This window comes from Rhinolophus sinicus, linkage group LG01, assembly GCF_036562045.2.
Source record: "Rhinolophus sinicus isolate RSC01 linkage group LG01, ASM3656204v1, whole genome shotgun sequence".
NCBI lineage: Eukaryota > Metazoa > Chordata > Mammalia > Chiroptera > Rhinolophidae > Rhinolophus > Rhinolophus sinicus.
The window spans coordinates 170,757,141-170,781,433 of record NC_133751.1 but is presented as its reverse complement, the minus strand read 5'-3'; the positions used below and the strand labels follow the sequence as shown (position 1 = coordinate 170,781,433).

The following is a 24,293-nucleotide window of genomic DNA, read 5'->3' as shown; positions in this document are numbered from 1 at the left end:
ATCAATAGCGCCTGCGCAGTCCGGGTATGAGCGCAGTTCCGCGCGTGCGCGCAGATGCTTAGGGAAGCGCGTGAGCAGAGCCGGGTTGTGAAAACTGGGAGGTTCCTGAACAGTCCCCTAGCGGATCCGATGTAGAAAAACTTTTGTGACCTCTTCACATTCTCGCAACCAGTAGACTGTGAGTTGCATGCGCCCCCCAGTGGTAAATATGAAGAATAGAAACGCAGTAGAAATTCTAGTTAATATTTTTTATGTAGGCTAGGCCCAGATGTGAGATACATTGTTGGCAACGAAACTGTACAGACTTGGTAAAGCTTTTGTTAACGTGTTATTGGGGCTAAAAGGGAAATGCAGGATGCCCAGTTAAATATGAATTTCAGATAAATGAATAACTTTTTAGTACAAGTACGTCCCACACAGTATTTACAGTATCTCACTTCTATGGGAAAAATTATCCAAAACTTGGGAACAGGCAAGAGATTATTGGGTGTTCTTTCAGTACTTTTGTGGGCTTGACTTTCTATTGACTGGGCAATTTTACAGTTCTGTAGGGTTAGAGGTTAACCTGTAGATTTTTGTCTGGCAGAGATGCAAATAGTTTCTATTTGATGGACCAGATAACCCCACAGCTTATGATTTATTGTTGTGTAAGACATTAACCAGTTTTGTGTCTAACCCTGCAATTCTACACTAACGTGTCTTTATTAATATAGGCCTATCTTCTCATAGACTCTTTGAATTGGTTTAAATGTCTTACCTGTTCCAGCATCAGTTAATGAGTCAAATAAGATTTTGACATATGTTCATTTTATATTTGCATGAGAAATATGATTTTATTTTTTTTAAAATTATACTTTAACATTGGAAATCTCAAGGTTCCCTGGAGCTGCCTGTGTGGACTCATGATGCAGCCAAACTTTGCTAAGAAAATATACCTCATGGGTTGTTTAAGCCCAGGATTATCTTTTATTGGCTCTTTGAATAAATTCAGAGTGGTTATAAAACTAAGTTTACTGCCTGTTTTCCTTTTTAAGGATTTAAAAAATTTTTTGGTTTTCTTTCTAGTTTGTGCGTGGCTAAGTTATTACACATTGGTAGCAGCAGTGATTGGGAATTGGGTTTTATGGCCTAATCATTCGGTGATATCTGTTGGGTGATGGAGATCCAGTCTCTATTGGAAGAGAGATGGCTGAAAATCCAGTTTTTAATCTTTTTGTTTGTCCTTTGCAAGCTCAAATTAGTTAAGAATTTTGTGCCCATTGGAAAGAACAGTTTTTTGAGATATGGGCTAGCGAATTTTTATGTTTACTTTCAACCTGAGATAGAGGTTGTAAAACTGAAGCTATAAAGTTTATGTGTCTGTGTCTATGATTTAGAATGGCTTTTATATCTTGCTGTGAGAATGCAAAATGTTTTTATACTTTTGGAGGGTATTAATAAATTCCATTATAATGTCTCTTAAATTAAAGGGCAGTCTATAGACATAATTATGCACTTGTATAAATCCAAAAATTCAAAAAAAGCCCAGAATTTCTAATACTTTAAATGTGCTAGACTTTTAAGAAAATAAAGTCCTTCTGCTAGCTTAGAAACATTTGAAGCATATGTTTGGAGAAATTAAAGTGAGATTTTGGAGAAATCAGACTGGATTAATAATTTGGGTTTAAGAAAGAAAATGCATTTATCAATGCTAAGTAAAATACAAGTAGATGTTTTATTTTTTATGACATTTAGATTTGTTTTCTCATGAAGAGATTATTTAATCTGAATTTCCTAATTCATACACTGGTTTACTGATTAAATAAGCTAGCATTACTGCTACAGAATATTTAAATGTATGAGAAATATAAATTGGTATTCACTAAAATGAGTAATTATTCAGACAAACTTTTTATATCAACAGTAATTATATTTCATACCATATAAATTTAAACACAATTCCAAATTTTTAGGTAACTTAAAACCCTGAGAAAATATCAAATGGAGTTAATTAATGATTAATCATTAGATAACTAGATAATTTATTTTAAAGGTGAATACTGAAACAGTGATTAATATAAGCATAATTTTAAGTTTATATACTTTTGCTTCTTGTTTTTATATGCCGTAGAATGGCTATCCTTTTGGATAACGTAAGGGACATGTTCATTTTTGACACTTTTGGAAGGTGTAAAGGAAATGTGTGTGGCTGTAGACAGTTATGTGTATTAATGAACTTTGTTTGCTAAAGTGCTTGCATATGACAGTTATTAATTATCTACCTGCAGTTCTCTCTATGAAACAGAAGTTATTAAATTGGCTACAAGTTATAATTAATATGGGTGGCTAAGATCATACTAAAGGCAAGAATAATAGAGAATGCAAGGTAATGGGATGAGTGTTGTTTTGTAAGGAAAAAGAGAGTTCTAAAGTAATTATTTTGTTTCAGAATATGAAAAAGCACAATGAAAGACAAAACTTGAGGAATTATATAGTAGGTTGAAGATGATTTGATGAAAGTGGATTTTATTTGCATTGGCTTATAATACCTAGCGCCGAAACTATGAAATATGTTTAAATTTTGGTAGAGTACATTCAGTTTGGAAGCCTTATTCAAAAGATAATTTTTTTTTAAACTTTACTGCCAAATATTATATTAATTAAAAACTAAAATTTCGTCTTTTCTTAACTCCATTCCCCCAAATCTTTAGGGTTCACCACAGTTAAGCTGGTAGGAACGTAGGAACATGCCTCCCCTGACACCTGGGGTGACATTTTAATTAGTGTTCAGAGTGATGGTGACGTTTGAAGCTGAAGAGACACCAGCATATTGGTCTACTTTGTAGATCAATGTGCATTATTGTGTGTATTGTATTATTATCCTGGATAGTGTGTGATGTGTATTATTAGCCTGGCTTCCAAGGTTTAGATGAATAGTACCCCAACCACAGTTTTCCCTTGCTTTCTCATAGTACAGATTTGTCTCTAGCCACAGATTTGTCTCTAGCCACAAAAATCTCTTTCCCATCTCTCCCAAATGAGGTATGGAATAGAGCTGTGGTCCCCAAATGCCAGTTAGTAGGTGGGTGCCCTTCTCACTATGTAAAATCACCTGAAAGTCTTGTTCAAATACAAATAGATTTCTCAGTACTTTTCTCAGATTTATTAAACCAAATGTTTGTGGATGGAATATGGTTGTCTGCTGTATAACATTGTGCTAACCATTTAACCTATAACCAAAATGGCTGGGTTTGAATTTTGGCTTCTCCATTTATTAGATGTGTGAGTTTGGTAAGTCATTAACTTCTCAAGCCTCAGTTTCCTGATCTGTAAAATGTGAGTAATAATAGTGCCCACCGCAAAGGGTTGTAATGAGGCTTAAATGAGTTAATATTTGTAGGGTTTATTATAACAGCTACAAGCACATAGTAAGCACTATTTAAGTATGTGTTAAATGGATGAATCAGGAGTTCCTTCAGATGATTTTGACACACAGGTTTAGGAATGAGTAGAATGGACAAAACCAGGCTCTGAAATGTTAGGTCCAGTTATCTTTGAAGATATGTCTTCTCTTTTACTTCCACTGATTTTCAATAGGGCTAGCTAGGGCTGTTCCAAGTTGATACTTTCAAAAATATGTGGAGGCACGTTTGGTTGTTACAATGATTGGATAGTTCTGCCCATTCTCGTGGGGTAGGACTAACAGGGCACTAACTGAAAAGAGACAGACCGAGCCACAAACTCTTTTAAGAATCCTAGACTCGCAGGCCAACGGGCAGTCTCAGCAGCAGACGGTGCTGGGAATTGCATGGGGCGGGAGTCAGGAGGGTCTGTAGGACCAAATAGCAAGGAGGTGAAATCAAAGGAGAGGTGATCTCACACAGGTGTTTTGCGTCAGGAATTCTGTTAGAAGATGACAGGGCTGATGTTTATAAGCAGGGATCTAGTATCTGAATGGGGGTCTGCCAGGTCCGTATCACACAGGCATTGGGAGGAGGAAGCAGGGACTTAGCCCTAGTAAGGAAGCACACCAGGCTGATCTTGGTCCCTCAAAGGAAATGACTGAGTCTATAAGCACTGGGCTGCAGATGAGTAAAACCTTTTACAGGCGGTCAGATTGGTTCCGAAACTTAGCTTGGGAAGAAATCAGGCACTCTTGGCTCCTGCAGCCATATCACTTTGGGGCTCTTGTACAGGGCAGGGACTAGGGTGAGGTGAATGAAGTGCCTGGGATGCAAATTTTAAGGATGAACTCACTCTCAGGGTCCTGCAAGTGAATGCCTCTTTAACATTTCTACACTAGGTACCTCATACACCTCTCCCTAGTCTCAGACCTGCTCTTGTACCAACTGGTTTTGAAGACTTCATTGTTGGTGGATCTGTCTTACAATCTAGTGGTCAGTGTGGCTTGTGAATGACAGAGATGAAAGAAAGATGTTGCATATACTACCTATTCCTAGTGTATCTTTATATGTCTGACAGCTATGAAAAAAGTTGATTGAAAAAGCTGAAAACATTTATCCATAAAGACATATGCGCTCCAATGTTCATTGAAGCTTTATTTAAGGTGACCAAGACATAGAAACAACCAAAGTGTCCTTTGATAGATGATTGGATAAAGAAGTTGTGGTGTATATACACAATGGAATACTCTTAGGCCATAAGAAAAGATGAAATAGTGCCATTTGTGACAACATGAATGGATCTTGAGATTACTATGCTAAGCAAAATAAATCAGAGAGAATCATATGATTTCACTGATATGTGGTATATAAAACGGAAAACAACAAAAGAACAAGACAAACAAATGAAGAAACAAAAACTCATAGACACAGACAATAGTTTAATGGTTACCAGAGGGTAAGGGAGGAGGGAAGTGGTAGATGAGGGTAAAGAGGATTCAATATATGGTGATGGAAGGAGAACTGACTCTGGGTAGTAAACACACAATGTGATATATAGATGATGTATTACAGAATTCTACACCTGAAATCTGTGTAACTTTACTAACAATTGTCACCCCAATAAATTTTAATTTAAAATAAAAAGTTGATAAAAGTTGTCTTAGCTTCTTCTTCTGTCATATGAGTGCCTTTGTCCACCTACTTTCCCACAGACTAAGGACATGCTTAAAATGTTTTGGTCTACATTGCTGAAGAAGCAAAATTAAACATAACCATCTCTGTGAGTTAGATCTCAATGAATAGCTGAGTCAGTTAAATAAAATAGTTATGAATTGCTTAAAGTCTTAGGAGTTGCATATAGTGACTAGGAATTTACTGTTACCAAATTTGTGGTTAGATGCTTTTAAAACATGCAGAAATGTGTTCACCAGAGTGAATCAAGAGGGACAAATAAAGTCTAAATGGTGTATTACTGATTATATATCATATGCTAGTTACTATGTATTCAGATAATATCTTCCTTTATAGAATGCCCTCATAATGCAGTGCCTTTCATTGCTGCATATTTTCACCCCAATTCTGATTGTTAGTAATCATAAAGTTTTACAAAGTTGGTAATCAAATCCTATTTATGGTGACAATGTAAGTCTACCTTGGTGTCTTTAAAAAAAAAATTCTTTTTCTTTGTGAAGCAGCTAGCCAGGAAAAATACTGCTTGTAATATCACAGTGTAAGCCAACCAGTTAGTTCAGTTGAGCTGTATTTGCCTGTGGATTCTGTTGTTTTAGTATTAAAAGCCTTGCTATGCTATGGTTATGGACTTGCCCTAGTAAAAGAAAACAAACAAAACACAACAGATGGATAGATATATGTCTGTAATTCCCAATGATTTTATAGTGAAAATTGAGTTTGTAAGGTTGAGAATAAATTCTGGATCACCAAAGCCATACTTATTGTTGGTTTAATGTTGTCACATAGTTATGTCCGCCACTAGAGTTGAGCTTATGTGGTGAGGCTTCCTCAAGAAGGGACCTTTGAAACCTTGTGAAAACTCAGTTGCACGTATATGTGTGAGTATGTTTCTGGAATCTCAGTTCTTTTCCATTAATCTAATGATAATGGCTATAGTTTCTCCAGTGCCACAGTCTTGATTATTGTAGATCTATAGCAAGACTTGAAATCAGGTAAGACAAATCCTCCAATTTTGTTCTTTATCAAAATTGTCTTGGCTTTTCTGTTTCTTTGCTTTTTCTATATAAATTTAGAACCAGCTTGTTCTCTACTAAAAAGCCTACTGGGATTTTGATTAGAATTGCATCAAATGTATAGATCATGATCATGGTTTAGAATTGACATATTAGCAATACTGAGTCTTCAAATGTATGAACACAGTATATCTTTCCATTTATTTAGGTCTTTTTTTATTTATGTCATTAGCGTTTTCTACTTTTCCACATACATATCTTGCACTTGTTTGGCAAGATACTATATCTTTGCACAGATTTATTCCTATTGACAATTGATTGCTACTAGCATATAGAAAATGTATATATTTGTATTAAATAGAAATATGATTGATTTTGTAGATTGATCTTGTGTCTTATGGCCTTATTAAACTCACTTATTAGTTCTAATAACTTTTTTTAGATACTTCAGAATGTTCTATGTAGGCAACTACTCGTATATAATATGATAATGGGAGACAGTATATCAACCTGGTTAAGATCACGGGCTTTGGAGCTACAGCCCACTCAACTTATTTACTAGCTGACTGAATGGGCAAATCAGCCAACCATGTGGAACTTGAGTTTTCTCAACCGTAAATGAAAGTTAACATAGTCCTAGCTCATAGAGTTGTGTAAGGATGGAAGGAGATAATTTATTTAAAGCATTTAACATGATAACTGGAAAATGGTTGCAGTTGCTAACATTATTATTATTGTGCCTGTTTTTTGCTCAAAACAAATCCTCTAAATGGCCTGCAAAGTCCACCTATGGTTGTAGACTCATTGTCACTTCTCATTCTCTTCCTTACATTTTTGGTTAGCTGGTCAATTTCCTACAACAAACCAAGCTGCCTGGAACCTCAAGGCCTTCACATGTGCTGGCCCAGGGTACTTGCACTCTTTTCAGTGTTGACTCCCATTCTTCTTTTAGGTTTTGGTTTAAGTGTTAGATACAGAGGTTTACCTGATCTTTTCGTTTAAATGAGACCCCCTTGTTTCTTTCTCATGTATAGCAATTGGTAACTGTGCATTAGTTTGTGTGACTACTTGTTTAGTTTACCTCCAGAGGCAGAGACTGTGACTATTTTGTTAAGCATATAGGTCACTAGTAAGTATTTGCCAAATGTGTGGGTGAATAGTTTTATTTTCTAACCAACCAGAATGTTATACTCCTGTCTCTGGGGATTTGGAAAAAAGACAAGCTGGTAGGGGAAAGGGCACATATTTAAAAAAAAAAAAAAAATTCCAGCGAGAACCTGGAGCCTAAACCACTTTATTAGGATGTGTTTTTAAATAATCAACTAAAACGTTTTCAAGCACAGTTAAATATATTTGGTATACCAATATGACTTTTAGGAAAATACAACGTACATTTTAAAAGCAACTTACACCTTTCTTTAAAAAATTCGCTGTTGCTATAATTAGTGTGTTTGAATGAAACGATAATTTGAAAAAAGATAGATGGAACAGAATAGTCCACATATGTGCAAACGTATTTGTCATTTTTGTTGTGCAACTGGAAAGCAGTTGAATTCTCGTGTTTCTGTATTTAGTAGCAAAGGATCATGTATATTTACTAATATTTCAGGGTCTCTTTTTATTGCAGAGAGAAAGTAAGACGATTTTGCCAGATATTTTTATTATTCTTTGGAATTATTGGTTTTTCTAATATAAAATTAAATTACAACAAATGGAAAGGAATAGCGATGATGTTGGAAAAGAAAAAGATTTATTTATAATATTTATTTCTAAGGTCAATTGTTTGTTATAACCTATTCTTTTTACCAAATGAAATAATTGGAAATGTAATGTGTAGTATTAATTTTTTCACCTGGTAACGTAAATATGACGAAACACTTAGCAACTATTATAATAAAATCTAACTTATTTACTCCAGTGAAACCACTCAAGAGCAATCAGGAATGAGTAATCCAACTACCTTTAGTTAAAGGTATATGCTTTCATACTAGGCATTTGAACGTGTGCGTATGAATAACAACAGTTAAATTTATTGAAAACTCATCACTATGGACCAGGCACGAATTTAAGAACTTTACACATTTTAACTCAATTCTTACAACAACACTATGAGGGGTAAAGTGCAATTAATATCACCCCATTTTACAGATGAGGATGCACAGGGATTGGTTAATTTGCCCAACATTATGCATCCTTAAGTAGCAAAGGGATGATATGAACTGAGGCAACTTGGCTCCAAGACCTGCACTCCTGGTTTGCTATCCAGGGTTTATTGCCTATTGTCTTCAGAACTCAACTGAAAACAAGTAATAAAACAACATGAGGAAGGCCTATTTGGGAGGAAGTAGGAAGCAGGGTCTCTTTATTTCTTTTTACTTCTACTCCATTAGATGAAGAAGGAGACGTAGTTTCACATGGTTTCTGGGAAAGTTGCTAAATTTTATGGGAAGGTTGCTAAATGTTCAAATGGGGTAATTGGTACTAGAAAAGTTTACTTAAAAGTGAATACAGAGGGTACCAAAAAAATGTGTACACATTTTAAGAAAGAAAAAGCTGTTAAAATTATAATAATATATACTGATAACAAAAGATGAATACAAGTCATGGGTATACATTTTTTTGGCACCCCTGGTATATTTAAAATGAAAACAAATATTATAGTAAATATTTAAAGAAATAGTTTTGAATCATTTTTAAACATGAAACTAACAGTTGTAAAAATAAATTCGTATTATCTTATATTTAACAAAATTTGTTATATGACAACCATGCCTTAATTTTTAGAATGAATTGTTTTGATTTCTGAGGCATAAGAGCAAAAACAATGTGAGAGCCTGATTTGACATCTTTCATTTCACTTTTGATTTACTTGAAGTGATCAAAGAGGGCCAATTTTGCAAAAATATTTGAAAACTTCATACCAAAGTTGACTCTAAATATTCTGATATTCAAAGCATTCTCTCTTGAATCACCTACTGTAGTACATAGGAGCCTTTTCTCTTTAGTCAAAGGCTGTAACACTGATCCGTGAAACACCACTTTGCAGCTTTGCAACATTAGTAATAGTACTTGGCATTTCATTTTTGTTTTGTACATTTACACTGGGTGTTTCCAACAGTCCCGTTAGCCAGAGACTAGCCCGTCAGGATTGAGGATAAATGCTTGTGTTCGTGGGGGTAAGAAGGGAAAGAGATGTTTGAGTGGATACAGGTTTTATAGTGTTTAGGTCATTGTGGAGTGATTGCACGATATAAAGATTTTTCCTTCCCTACACAACACAATTTCTGTGGGACCTCAGATAATAAATCACAAAAGACATATATATCTTATTCTTTTGTTTTTCTTTCAAACTATAGAAGCAAGATTATATCTTAGCAAGAAGTCAGATGACATGGAAGAGTACAAAGTAAAAACTATCCTTTTTTTTTCATCCACCACCTAGATATTTAAAACATTATTTACTTATTGTTTAAAAAGCAACACTGAAATGGTATGATTTAGAAATTCAAATAAATTAAGAGGCTAAAAATGAGAGCAACAAAACAAACCTAAAGCAAGTAGGAACAGAGATTTAATGAAGATAAAATTTGAAATTGTGAAATAGATTTTTAAAAGTTAATAAAAAAGTAAATAAAATAAAAAGCTAGGTTCTTGGAAAACATAGTAAGCCTGATTAAGGAAAAGGGAAAAAAAAAAAAAGATAAACATTTAGGAATAAGAAAGGGAATGTGAACATAGATATGAAAGATATCAAAAGAAAACCTTTTAAGAGAATATTATCTGTAATTCAGTGGCAATAACTTTTAAAATCTGGAGAAAACTACCTCTGGCAAAATATAAGTGAACAAAAGTGACCCAAGAAAGGAAGAAAACAGAAAAATATAGAACAAATGGAAAAAAAATTGTTGAAGAAATACTGAATTGTTGAAGAAAAGGGTACCAGCCCTGAGTGAGTTTTCTACTGACTTCTCTGTAACCTACAAAGAATGAACAATTCCTGTATTTAAACTAGATGGATTCATTTAAAAGATTATGAGAAAACTCCACTAATTTGTGACGCTAGCCTGGTTTAAATACCAGAATCTGATAAAAATAGTTCCCCCCCCCAAAAAAAAAAAAATGAATATAGATGCAAATAATTAGCTAAAAATATTAACAAATTGAACCTACCACCAAACTGGAAGAATATCATAGCAAAGTAAAATTTATTTCAAGGTTACCAGGTTAGCTTTCCGTGTTGATGACCTAAATGACAAATAGATAAAGCCAAGATGTTAACAGAAAAAGGGAATTAAGCAAGTGTCCAGAGGTTTAAAGCAAGTAATTAAAGTAATTTCTTTAATACACTCACAATTAAGAATTACTCTGGATAAAGTGCAATTATTCTAAATTCACCAAGGATATTTATAAGAGTTGCCTATAGCAAAAAAACTAAACTTTACTATTTAGTAACAGATGAGCCTTCATAAACCATATACCCATATAGTGATATCAGAAGATGTTAAAATCTCTCCCTGTAAGAAAAGAATATAATAGTACATTTAAGTTTCAAGCTTTAATTAAATTGTAACCAAAAAAATGAGTATTTTGGGAAAAAAATTGGGTAATGCCTTTAATGTATATTCCTTAAAGTCATTATTAATGTTTTCTAGTAACACATATTTGCATTTTAGGGAATTTTTAACAGCTTTTTCTACATTGATCAAATATTCAGTTTAGAATTTGAAAATTAAGAAAACATGCCCACACAGATGTAGCCATATTTAAGTTAAGTTATGAATGTGAGAAAATCATGATGAAAATAATTTTGTGTTTTACTTAGAACTGAATGGCACTTCCTTGAACATTAAGGTGATGACTTAAGCCCTCTAATCACTACGTCCTAGCACAATGTCTGGCACTTATAAGGCATTCAAGTATTTGTTGAATTCAACTGAAATTCATTTTGCAGCCATTGAAAACCATTTCACAATTTTGTTCATTGAACTGTCCTATGATAAAAGGTCAATGAGCAAATAGTCCTGGGTCCTAGTATCATCTCTGTACTAATAAGCTTGAGGCCTTGGGAAAATCATTAAATTCCTGGCTTTATTGAGCCGTGACCAGTAAATTCTGAGCATGGGCTCTGTAGGACACGTGGTTCACTTTTTGTTTGTTTTATGTGAATGAATGTTTTTATCTATCAATGTTGGATGAGCTTAGGAACTTAAATTATAATGGCCTGACATGGTAGCCAACCAACAACCTTCTATGAGATAGGCATACTATATTGGAACAACTCTGTTCAATATAACTATAACATGTAGCAAATGTGAGCCATGTTTAATACAAAATTTTCTAGTAGCTATATTAAAAAAGTAAACAGAAACAAGGTTAAATTAGCTTTAATAATATATTTCTTTAACTCAGTATGTCCAAACATTATAATTTCATCATGTAATCAGTGTAAATATTAGTGAGATATTTTACATTCTTTTTTAAACCTTCTTCAAAATCCATTATGTATGCTATAGCACATCTCAATTAAGACTTAGCACATTTCAGGGGCTCATCTGGGACATGTACAGGCAGGTCTAGGCCTTCCTGCCTTAATAAAATACTATAAAAAGGTGTCTGCCATTGTTGTGGGAAGTCTAACATGGTAGCCAAATAAACTTTAAGATGGTCATCAAGCACACCAAGCAAGTTCCCTTTCTTGGTTTGTAGAATGGGTGAATTGGGTAAGATGATCTGTGAGGTTTCTTCCATTTCTGATATTAATGCTGTGATTCTGTCCAAGTGCCTCGCACAGAGGAGCCATAAACCTTGTTGTATGTGGTGTGCAGATTCTCGATGTATGCCCTGTCTCATTCCATAAAAGCTTTGAGGCAGAAACTTGTTTATGGAAAGAAGGAAAAGGAGAAAAGGAAAGGAGGGAGGGAGGATGAAAGGAATGAAGAGAGGGAGGGAAGAAGTGGGATATGAAAGAAAAAGGAAGGGAGGAAGGAAAGAGGATAATTGGAGAAGGGTCAAGTCTCAGAAATGTCAACCTCCATTAGGTTTATTGGTCATTATTTCTGATATCAGTGAACTTTCAAACAGAAGGCTTAGCTGTTGGGTGCAGTGCTCTTTTAAACTACAAAGTACATTTTAAAAGCAGACCATGTCCCAAGAACCCCTTAGACTGTGGACTTATTTACATGTGGCATAGGCCTAACAGACCTTGGGCTTTGTGATCATAGCCCTGTCAGCTGGAAAGTTCACATCACCATGAGAATGACCAAGCACAAAATCTGCAGTTTACTCCCTGGATTTTCATGTTCAAAGATATTTAGGAAGTGTGATGTTAATGTAAATATATTTCAACTTGTATATTTTATTTTTAAAATTTAAGTGAAATCTCTTAGTGACTGAAGAGGTATTTTCTGTTGAAGCCCACTTTCTTAAAACAAAGTATAGACGAGTCTACTTTTAGGTGAATTTCTAGTTTTAGGTTGAATTGGTAGTCCAGAGAGTAGAACAGAGAAGGGTATTCCTACTACAATCAATAATAGGGATTTATAGGGTCGTTTTCATAGCAGTTGAATTAAAAATCAGGCCTTGATCAGAAGTGATTGCATGTGTTAGACTGAGTCACCTGAGTGCAGTGAATCTATTGCCCCAGCACCTACCATAAGTCCCTGACACGTAGTAGATAATCACATCCACCCCTGGTGACTCTTCTTGGAGATCTATATGCTGACAACTCTATCTGTGACTTTAGTCCAGGTCTTTCTTTTAAGTTCCAGACTCATTTTAATCAAGCACTCCACTTGTTTGACTCCCAGTGCTTCACACTCGCTGTGTCCCAGACTCAGCTCCTGGTTCCCACTGAAGCCTTGCCTCCTCCAGGGCCTTATCTCAGTAAGTGGTGCCGCCATCCACCCAGTTACTCAGGTCTGAACCCTTGACTCATTCAGTTTCCCAGCCTCCCACAGCCCATCCATCAAGGCCTTCTGAGTTTCCTTAGATGGGTATCTTCAATCTATTCACCTTGTTCCATCTCTGCTCACACCGCTTTAGTCCATCATTTCCCCTGACTTCTGTGATAGCCTGTTTTCCCTGTACCCACTCAGGCATCTCTGCACTCTGAGCACTGTGGGGACTTTAAAATATATCATTCTGATCACCTCAGCATCCTTAAAACATTCAGTGCTCTGAGAATAAATTCTAAACTCTGATACTTGGGTATTTTAGAATGAATTCTGTTTAGAATAAATTCTCTTTAGAATAAATGCTAAGCTCTCTTACATGGCCCTCCACTTGTGCCACTTTCCCCTTCACTTGCCGGTTCCAGCCTCTTTGGTCTTCTTTCTGTTCCTGGTACACTCCAGGCTCTTTCCACCTCAGTTCCTTCCAACATGCTGTTCACCCTGACCCCACACATACACTTACCAGGTTTCACTGTAACTCTTACTTCATCCTATAAGCCTTTCCTGCGCAGAATAGGTTAAATCCCCTTTATGCATTCTTGGAGCTCTCTGTGTGCCGTGCGATCCTTATCACATTCGTAATACTTACACAATGTTTATCTTTCCACGTGGGCTTGGACTGTGTTTCTTCTGTATTGTGCTATCACCAATAACCGGCACAGTGGCTGACAGGTAGCAGGCACTCAACAATAAATATTACTTGAAATACTGAAGAAACGGATAGGTATACTCCTATCTTTGATTTAATTAGCAGCTGGCTTGTTGCTTTTCATATCTGAGCCTACAGATTTTAAAAGACTTTATTACACTCCTGAATATTTTTTCCATGGTAATAATAACTCATAAGAATATTTAAAATTATTTAGTCTCTTTCCTAAATGAACATGAAATGCTTGACAAAGATGTTATTTAAAAAGTGGAATAAAAAAGAGTCTATATGTTTTTACATATGCCATATACGAGTATGTCTGGAAATGTCACAAGAATTCAAAAATGGTAGAGTTATTAAATCAGAGTTATTTCAGAGCTGGAAGGCATCTTAAAAATCATCCAGTTCACTTTATTTTAACCTCAATTATACAACATAATCACTCGGATCAATTAAATTAGTACTCCTGGGGATGGTACATTCTGAAAACTCCTGAAATGATTCTAATGTGTATCCATGAAAGAGAACTACTAGTGATCTAGAGCAACCCTTCTTTTTTCTATAAAAGAGAAATTGAAGCTCAGAGTTCTTAAATGACTTGTTCAAGGTCACACAGTTTTTCTATTAGTGATCTATTTAGTAGAATACACTTCCTTATGTTAATAGGTAGAAAAATGGAAATTGATAAGCAAGGATGCTGCTAACCCCCTAAAATCAATTATTTCTTTTTTCCAGGATACCTAATTTCTGATTGGCAGTTGAGACTGAATATCTCATCAGATCAGCTGGCAAACTATTACCCAGTAGCTTAGATCAGTGTTTCCTTGATTCCTTTGATCAAAAGAATCACCTGGGATGCTTGCTAAGCATTCCATTTCCTAGGCCCATGTCCTGGATATTCTGATGCAGAGCCCGGGAATTGGAATGTTTTACAAGCACTTAAGTGATTTTATCTTCTGTGATGTTTGGGAGTCATTGGCTTAGATGATGTCATAATTTCCATTTCCAGAGACACAAAGAGGCCATAAAGAACTTCAGCATGGTGATTTGGTTTACTCCCAAGGAAGAAGGTCACTATCAAAGACCATGATGCAAAAGTAAGTCAAGGTATGCTGATAAAAAAAGACCAGGTGTCTTGAGAGCTAAGGGCCAATAGAGGGCTCAGGCTCAAAATGAGTTGGCAAAAAGCAGGTGTGCTGGCGATAATGTCTTCAAATAGCAGTGAACCCTATGAAGTTATCTCATTTGGGTGGAGCCCCAGATATAAAGCTAAGATCAGGGCACACATTTCTGTGAAGCAGCAGGAGGCTTCCATGCAGTTCATTTGTAAGGACTCATTGAAGACCTTCTCTGAGCACAGCCCATAGATGTGACAGAATTATGATTCATGTGGGCAAACACTAAACTCCAGCAGATACCAGAGAGTTAAATTAAGGTGCTAGGTGATATAGGATAGACTGTCGGGGCTGTGAACACCTTTACATAGAAAGGTCTTGAGGAGGCTGCAATAGTCAGACAATGCTTTGTGGCAGGACTTCAGCCTGAGCTGGGCCTGAAAAAGTGGTTAAGATTTTGACAGAGAGAGAAGGGAGAGCATTGCCAAACATGAAAGCCACGGGATGAGCACAGAGAAGTAAGTGTTCCCCTCAGCCAGTTGGTAGGATAGTGAGGCGTGTGGTGGTGGTGGGGTGGTGCTGGGGAGAGGGGGAGAAGTAGAGAGGCAGTATGACATGGGATGGAGAGAGAGAGAGAGCAGTTCAAGGGCCTTGAATGTTAATTAGTGAAATTTAAACTTGAATCTTCAGAAAACAAGGATTTATTAGTGCTTTTCCCTGAGGCGGGGCAGTGACTGTGAATTGCTGCTAAAGATTGTTCTGGCAGCCGGATGCTAAATGAACCCGAGAGGAGAGTGTTACAAGGAGGGCCACTGAAGCATTTTGGCACCGTCTCTAGTGAGGGCCGGGGGTAAGGTGGAGTTTGTGGACACAAAAGGGAGAAACTAAGTGGAAGCACATCTCTATTACTGAGAGAGGAATTTGGCACAGAAACCGAGGGAATGGGAGAGATTAAAGATGGGACCTTACATATTTCTAGTTCACATGTTTGAGTGTGTTTTTAGACTAATGCCATGTTTGCTTGTTGACCCTGTCTAGGTCTGATTTACCAGAACTCTAGTCTGTATAGAAATATGTGGCTTAAGGGTTATGAGCATGACATGAGGATTCCTGAGATCACCTCAGGGCTCTGTAGAGCTGAAGGTTGGCTTCACAGTTATCCCCCAAAGACCTTTCTGTGACCTTTACCTACAGGTAGTGCCTTTGTGGGGAAATTAGGCCTCTCGTCTCTTTTCCTTTTCTCAGTATGGACAAGCCAAACCAAAGACCTGTGATAATGGCGTGTTGCAGCTATTATTCCAATGAAAGATTTCCGAGTGGGAGCTACAGTGGTGATAGTGGTCTGGGTGGAGCAAGATGTTAATCTCTGTTCCCCCCATGACTCTTGCCCGAATGCTGCTACTGTACACAGAGTAAGAACTGTCTGCCACTGCTGACTTCTAATCTAGATTGCATTTCAGTGGCACTTGGAATTGAGAGTATTGGGAGCTTTTATGTCTTAAGCTAGGTGGTCTGTGTTCTGCAATGACTAGGCCGGTTATACTAACTGGAAAAATAAAGTCTTTGGTTTTTCAGACCTTGTATTTGGCATTAACAAATGAATCTTTAAGATGTTAGTATTTTTCAGGATCTCCAAATCTAGCTCGCTTTGATGACCTGTGGGAAATCTCCAACTTGACTTTTATATTCATAACAATACCTAGAATTAGGTATTCACCTAAATTCATTATTTTTTCATTTTTAAAGTTTTCATGTAAGTGATTAAAAGATTAGTCTTAAAGCACTTAATACTCATGAGTATTATACTAGGTATGTTGGAAGAATAGAAAGATAGCAAAGTTCTTTAGAAAACTCACACCTAGATGAAGACACAAAATATAAACAAATGGAGCTATTTGAGGATAATTACAAACTATTCACTACCATATAAGCAAACGTGATACAGAAAGAAAAAATGAGTTGGGTTCTTAGGATCCACTGGATAGATGGAAAATGGCCTCATGGTACGGACGTAGGAGTCACCAAGTCAGGCATAATAATGGGCTGGAGGATGGGCAGTGTACACAGTGGGTAGGGCTCAGACTGTGGGGTCAGGCAGCCTGAGACCAAATCCTGGCTCAGTGCTTACTTGATGTGTGTCCTTGGGCAAGTGACTTTTTACCCTCCACACTCGAGTTTTTCATTTGTAAAATGGGGATAATCAGAGTAGCTACTTCATTAGTTTGTTATAAGGATTAAATGACTTCATATACTTAAGTGTTTGAAATCCAGGCAGTCTGACCCCAAAACTTGACCTATAAACCTCTAAGCTACAGCAGTCTAGAACTGTCAGTATTGTCGTGGTTGTTATTACAGCATCATGTGAAACATGGATCAGGGAGACACTACAGAAAGGAGACCATCTGAGGTTGTTACAGAAATCTAAGCATAAATGATAAGGACCTGCATTAATGTAGTGGCTTGAAAAACAGAAATAGAAAGGAATAAATGGGGCAAAGGCCCGAATCCAAAAGACATCGCATGATACAAATCTGGAAGGTAGTTGGATGTTGAGGCTGAAGTATAGACAGTGAAATATAAGATAACAGGATTGTGAGCTCAGCTGCTCAGAAGTTGGGTGATGCCATTGAAAATAATTCAGGAGTTCCCATTTTGTTATGAAAAAAGGACAAGCTCAGTTTTTAAAATGTTAGATTTTGTTAGATGTCAGTGGGAAACCTACGGGAAGATTACCTCTGGACAATCAAAACATGGTCAGCAAGAAGCTAGAGACAGAAGTGGAAATTTGCTTTTGTACTACACTGCTATTGTGTCACCAGAATGAAGTAGGTGGGGTTGGAGTTTTGCCGCTCTCATCAGATTCTTGACATATTTCTGGGGTCTGGGTGACTAGTTAATCTTAGGTGTCATCGTTTAGAATACTTTCACATTCCTGGTTCTGCTTTGATGTATTTCCTTATTTTTAAACTACTCTAGTATGCTTTGCTAAAATGTTACAAAGGTTGGTTATCTTGTTGCTAAGTCGTCAGGTGATTCTTTCCAAAGTCATCATCCATTTATCAGCAATAACACTTTAATTAATGTTATTACTAATTCATCCAAATGTTTCTGAGATTGAGTATAATGATTATTATCATCTAATTGTTTTAGCAGAGTTCAAATCGCTACTGATGAAATGTGGAACACGAAAACCCAGCCCTTCCCTTTTCCCCGGGCCAACAGTTCCCTCAGTTCAGAGTACAATGTTTTATGATTACTTTTAGAAATTGTACATTCCTAGTAGTTGACTAGGGAAGCAGTCATATCTACATAAGAGCCCATCATGACTTGTAATTAGAGTAACTTGTAAAAAAATTATAGTTTCTTGAGGTAAAAGGGTTAATGTTTCTCAACCTTGGAGCTATTGATATTTAGGGCTGGACAATTCTTTGTTTCAGGGGGTTGTCCTGTGCTCTGTAGGATGCTTTACAGCATCCCTGGCCTCTACCCACTAAGTGCCAGTAGAGCTCCACCCCCAAAATTATGATAACAAAAAATGTCTCCAGACATTGCTGAATGTCCCCAGTTAAAACCACTTGCTTAAGTTCTCCCATTTAATTATTCACGTTGCTAATTTTGAATGTATTTGAAGTCTTTAATGCCATATGAATAGCACATGCTACATACAATCCAGCACCAAGGATTTCAGAGACCCTGGCTTCTTCGATAAGTGACGTGCTTGTTTCAATTTGTATGCTTCTAGAATGTGGGCCACTGCTCACTATGCAGAATGGCACAAGTACACTGGAGACTCGCCTCACACCCTTGCTATCCACTGAGGGTACAAAGATGAATGCAATTGTCTGTAACCTCAAAGAACTCTCAGTCAAGTGGAAAAGCCAGAGAAGGAAATAGTTATACCGTAATGTGATATAAATATTGTAGCTGAGGAATGGAAAAGGCAATATGGGAGTTCGGAGGAAAGAATGACTAACTCTACCTGAGGAAATCAGGGAAAGCTTTTCAGAGGAAACAAAGCTAGAACAGATTCTTAAGAAGAGTAGGAATTTTATTTTTTGTTCACCAGACACAGGAGGAGAACAAAAACTTCAGGCAAAGAAAACAGCCTCTGCAGAAGCCCAGAGACATGGCTTTAAAGACGTGATAAACATGTTTGCATGACTGGAATGGGGGACATGAGTGGTGGTGGTGGGAGAGGAAGCTGAGAAAGTGGTCCAGGCTCAGCTGCTCCAGGCCTGGAATGCCTGGATACGATCTCTGAACATTTTTTCCTGTAGGCCATGAGAATCCCTTGAATGATTTATCGGCAGGAATACTGTAGTCTTTGGTTCAGGAATAATCTAGCCAATACTGAATATGTGTTTTATAATTGTTTACTGTAACTATTTGGGCATGTGCATCTGTTCAGTACAGAGAAATTAATGAGTGCCTATAATGAGTAAGTCCTGTGCTACATGTCGGGGAAAGAGAGCCAAAAAAAAAAGAAAACCTCAAGGAGACTATAATTTATTAGTGAAGAAAGCCAAGTATGTCATAAAGTCTGTACATAGTGAGGAGACATCAGACAAAAAGGGATGATTAATTCCATCTGAGAGGGTCTGTGAAGGCATCACAGGACTTGCATGGTACTTGCCAGGTGGGCAGAGGCTCAGTGACACCACGTGGAAGGGCTGCTCACTCTGGGGACAGAAAATTTGTGCTTTCCTAGGAAGAGTTCACCTTAATGTTTTTGTTATCACAAAATAAGTATCAGTTCAATTTATCACTTCAATGTAAGGGTTTAGACTACAGGGATAAATTTAAAGACTCATTCAGATCTTTACTCAAAGGTAAATTTTTCTTTGAGGATTTCCCTGATCATCTCCTTCTTTATTTCACATTTTTCATGTTACTTTTATCACTACATGACAGACTATTTTATTAATTTTGTTTATCTCCCCCCTCTAGCATGTAAGCTCCGTGTGGCAGGGATTTATGTCTATTTTGTTCACTGTTACATCCTACTGTCTAGCAGGTGGGCTGGCATATTGTACATTTCAATAAATGTTTGTTGAACAAATCAGTATTATTTTTGTAATTATGTTGGCTTACCTAAAATCCAATTGTCTACCATATTATTACCTGTTAATGGATTTTAATATTTAAAAAACAGCCAAATACTCTTGGAAATGGCATTATTGCCTTCAGTTTTATTTCATATTTTCCAAGGAAAGTCAGCTATTTAATCTTTTTCAATTTGGATTCATACTTAAATTCAAAATTCATGAGTAATTTTATAATAACTGATGTGGTACACATTTTTTTAAATTGAAGCTGTGAAATCATTTCAGAAAATTCAAGACAAATGAATTGCTTTGCAGTGTATATTTTCAGAATCTATAACTATTAGACCCCAAATACAAGATTTGACTTTCAATAGGTCAAAAAGTATTGAATCACTTTGAGAACATATCTAGGATTAATGTACATTTATCTCAAGTTTGTGGAAATTCTTAGTATGTTTCTTTTCCCTTCCTTTCTCCTTCCCTCCCGCCTCTTTTTTTCTTTGCTTTATTACAGTGGAATCATATTTAAGTTAGCCGTTGAAGCAACATAAACTTATTCTAAGTATGAAAATGATGAATTAAAGCCAAATTGACTTCAGTGTCTATTGCTCCAAATTGAGAGAAAATATTTGATTGGTATACTAAGGAAGATGCTGGCATTGATTTAATCAGCTCTGTCAGGGAGATGGCATCTTAGGGTCCCTGAGGTTAAGCTTTCCTATTTGGGGGGTCTATGGTTTTAGCTGGTGTGTGTGCATGGGAGGGGTGGGTAGCGAGAAAGTGGGAGGGGTTTGCTATACAGATACCCCTGAAGTGCCGTAGTAGCAACTGCTCAGCTTGAATACAGAAAGTCTGTGTTCCCTTTCTAAGAGCATGAAAAATATTTTAAAGAATCATTAAAATTAACAGGTAAAGTTTTTCTTTTTATGCTAAAGCTGGTGTTCTGTTCATCCAGTCTTTTTGCTGTTTCCTAGTATTTATGTTTGGCCTATGTAGCATAATCCTAGTCATAAAAACTAAATTTCAGGATTCTCTCTTTCTCTCTCTCTCTCTGGCTAAGATCCCTGCTGAAGAGAAAGAAAGATAATGTTTTGTTTTCTACTTGATATCTAAGAAAAAGTCTAGATTCAAATCCAAAAGTAGTTTTTACTTTTTTCTCTTGAAAATCAACAAACTTTGTGAAATGTTTTACATCATGAGAACTGGAGTCAGATAGCTCCCTGTTGTCTCAGAATAAGAATGTGTTTTGAAATGCTCTTTTAGTCAGTTTATTTTCACTGTCTGTTTTTCTATTTCCATCTCTTCCTCCCTTCCCTTGCCCCTTGATGTTGTTTAGCGGTTTGTGTTCTATGTTAGCATTTTGATTCCTTTTCAAGTTAAAAAAGAAATAAATAAACAATAGAAGTAACATGGATAAATCTCTGGAATGAAACTTGAGTTCTCCCCAGCTAACAGAGAGATAGATGCAAGTGACCACATGTTTGTTTTCTTAGTTCTCAGATTTCTGTTGGACACATAGCCTGTGTCACTGCCTGACCAGAAAGCATTTCTTGGCCCAGTATGGAAGACCACATTTCGTCCAGCATGCCTTGTAAATTCCTGTGCAGAATGAAAATAGGAGCCAAATGCAGTACTTCCTGTAGAACTATACACACATTATTCATTCATGCCACAGATAAGTGTGTTAGGCAGGATGCTGGGAATATAATTGTGAACAAGACAGGCAGCTGTGTTTGCCTCAAGTAGCCTGTGATGTGGTTAGAGAGGTAGACAGGCCAGTGGACAGTTACCTTCTGAAATGATAAATGCTGTGGCCTGGAAAGTGCAGTTTGCTATGTGAGCACATATGAGGAGCATCAGACCAGATGGGGAGAGGAGAGGACGGGGAGAGGTCAGGGAAAAGTTAAACGAAATCTTAAGATGCAACTGGAAGGAGTACAAATAAGTTAGGCAACGGGTGATAAAGTGGATACAAAAGAGAGGGAAAATGAAGGTGTTTATTCATAATCACCATGACTTCAGTGCAATTTCTCAGTTTCTGGAGATATATACTGAATGCTGCCTTCAGGTTGCAGTACCTGATATCCCAAGTTCAAAGATGGATGAACAACAAGTACTTCTTTACCAAAGTACACAAGTGAGGAATGGCCAGTCCCAACCCAGGCAAGTCACATCTTCTTCCAGTCCGCCATTAGCAGTTCCTCTCAGAGCTTCAGTTTGCATTCAGGGAGACCTCAAGCCAGCGTGACCGTGCACAGCCTCCCATGAAGGACCTCGCACCTTGGCGAACGCTTTGGGAGCGCGTGAAAACCCGTTCAGCCATGTCCGTAACCTAGGGGTTTTACCCCTTTGTTTAAATAAGTAAAGCCTGCTTACTATATAAAAAACATGCTCGTAGTTCACCCAGTTCTCTCCTGAACCATTTCATTTACCCTGTTTCCCCGAAAATAAGACCTAGCTGGACAATCAGCTCTAATGTGTCTTTTGGAGCAAAAATTAATATAAGCCCTGGTATTCTATTCTATTCTAGTCTATTCTACCCAGTTTTATAGTAAAATAAGACCGGGTCTTATATTAATTTTTGTTCCAAAAGACGCATTAGAACTGATTGTCCAGCTAGGTCTTATTTTCGGGGAAACACGGTATTTACTTATTGGTGTTATTTTTCTGGTGTTTAAAAGCATCTGAGTTTTTAATACTGCCAAAAGACAATGTTTGGAAAATTTAATACATGGAAATGTAAAATTTCTACATAGTAAAAGATTCCAAAAGCAAAGTTAAACCACAAATGACACTGAGGAAAATATTTGAAACATATAAGAGACAAAACGTAAAAATTCTAAAAATCCTGCCAGTCAACAGTGGAAGGAAAGGAAAGGAAAGGGAAAGGAAGGGAGAAAGAAAGAAATCCTATAGAAAAATAATCTAAAGATAAAGAACAGAAAATTCATTTAAAAATATAAATGGCCAATAAACTTCTGGGAACTATAAATTAAAACACCAACATGCCACTTTTCCCCATGAAATGTATGACAAGTTATAACATTAAAACACCAACTCCCCAAAATTGTGTAGAACAGATGGCGCCCACCCCAAGCTGCCAGTCCATTTATGAATTTTGACTGGCCTTGTATTGAGTGTGGGGTGTGGGTTTCGGGGTCATATAATCCCAGGGAGCCCCATTTGCACCATATTCTATATCAATGTCACCTCCTGGAGCACAACTCTGTGCAAAGTGAACAATGACCCTTGGAAGTGAGCACTGGGAACCCAACGCGTGGGCACAAAGGATTTGAAAACTTTGTTTTAAAAGAGAAATAGCTCCTCATCTTTCCCACCAATATTTAGCGAATGAGTTTTTGCCCTCCTGCTTTCTTATATGAGATGGATCCTGCCACGGAAAAACAGTGCTTAGAAGCAAAGGAAGATTAGGGGATTCCTCCTTACTAGCCTCCTGTGTTTTTCAATCCTGTCTGATTGCTTCATCTCCTGTGTGTTTCTAAAGGTAAGAAAAAGTCTGGGGGGGCAAGGGTAACTTTGCATGTATCTCCAGCCTGGTCAGTCAGCCCTTGGTTCGATGTGCTTGGTGTGCGGGTTCCTGGCAGAGATCCCCAGGCTGGCAGTCACATCAGAGTTTCTGTAGTACTGAATTTTTCACTTATTGGGTAACTCAGCCTCTCTAAGGTACGAGAAACAAATGAAATGAGGGATGTGCAATATTATTTGCTATATTACTAAGAATTGGAATTAACCTTGCCAGTCTGTAGGCTTTGCTTCCTCTGTGAGACCGGCTCTCTCTGTAAAGGACAAAGGTTGCTATTCTAGGCCCGTGTGTTAGGAGCTGGGTCGGGTGATGAGACTAGGACACGACAGGATGAGCCACACTGCCCCAGCGTCTCACCTCTGGCCTGCAGTTTGGCGACTCAGGGGACTTCTTTCACTTTACCTTTCATTGGGCCCCACAAGTCACCTTTGCCTCCTTTGTTGCCCCATCCCTTTGGTATCTTTACTTCCAGACTCTCCCTTTAGAAGTCCGAGGCTTTGCTCAGATGACATGGATGTGCATAAATGTGAAAACCCGCTTGGTATCTCTGATTCCTTTGGTTTCAAAGCATTGAACTGGGGTCCAGGACAACCTGTAGAACCGCTGCAACCACACACCTGTCCCGCATGAACTGCAGGTGTCTCCAGAGATCTACCAAGGGTTCACCAAGAGCTTGAAATTCCCGAGGCTATGCCTCAGCCCTGACGGTCAGACTGTGTGCATGTCCAGCATGTGGTCATCAAGCATGTCTGGTCGCCTTCCCCAGTGAGGGGTAGGGTCCTGCGCACGTTATCTCAGGCTCACAGACAAGACCCTTGTGCATTTCCTCCAGGATGACGGCAGTCGGCTCACAGTGCCTGGTGAGCCTCCAGGAGGTGGGGCCTGGGTCAGGCTGTGTGTGC

General features: G+C 37.4%; 1 long non-coding RNA gene across 3 annotated transcripts in view; it reads left to right on the top strand.

The window, feature by feature from the left end:
• Nucleotides 1-30: 30 nt before the first annotated feature.
• LOC109452034 (uncharacterized) overlaps nt 31-24,293 on the top strand; it is a 44,761-nt gene continuing 20,498 nt past the window's right edge. The window contains exons 1-2 of one of the 3 annotated variants that reach the window (XR_012498454.1): nt 31-178; nt 14,697-14,794. This is a non-coding gene — a long non-coding RNA (uncharacterized LOC109452034). The remainder of the gene's footprint in view (nt 179-14,696; nt 14,795-24,293) is intronic. The other 2 variants (XR_012498453.1, XR_002138083.2) reach the window with 2 other exon arrangements.